The sequence below is a fragment of the Parambassis ranga genome, chromosome 22 (genome assembly GCF_900634625.1).
Source record: "Parambassis ranga chromosome 22, fParRan2.1, whole genome shotgun sequence".
Lineage (NCBI taxonomy): Eukaryota > Metazoa > Chordata > Actinopteri > Ambassidae > Parambassis > Parambassis ranga.
This window is the reverse complement of record NC_041042.1, coordinates 7,451,950-7,452,185: the sequence shown is the minus strand read 5'-3', so window position 1 is coordinate 7,452,185 and position 236 is coordinate 7,451,950.

Genomic DNA, 236 nt, shown 5'->3' with positions numbered 1-236 from the left:
CCCTCTGACAGCTGAATCCTTTGGTCATATTGAGAGTGGTTCCGTAGTTGATCACGCCCAAGGCGTTTTCCCATAGTGAAACACCTCACTCTGTTATGTATGTTATGTATGCTACGATGTGTAGTTTGTAATATTTTTCCAGTGTACTGGGACTTGTACCATTTGGAGCTGACAGCTTAGTATTGAAAGCTCACACATATTTCTTACACTATCAAGAAAAAAGGAAAGTACACAAA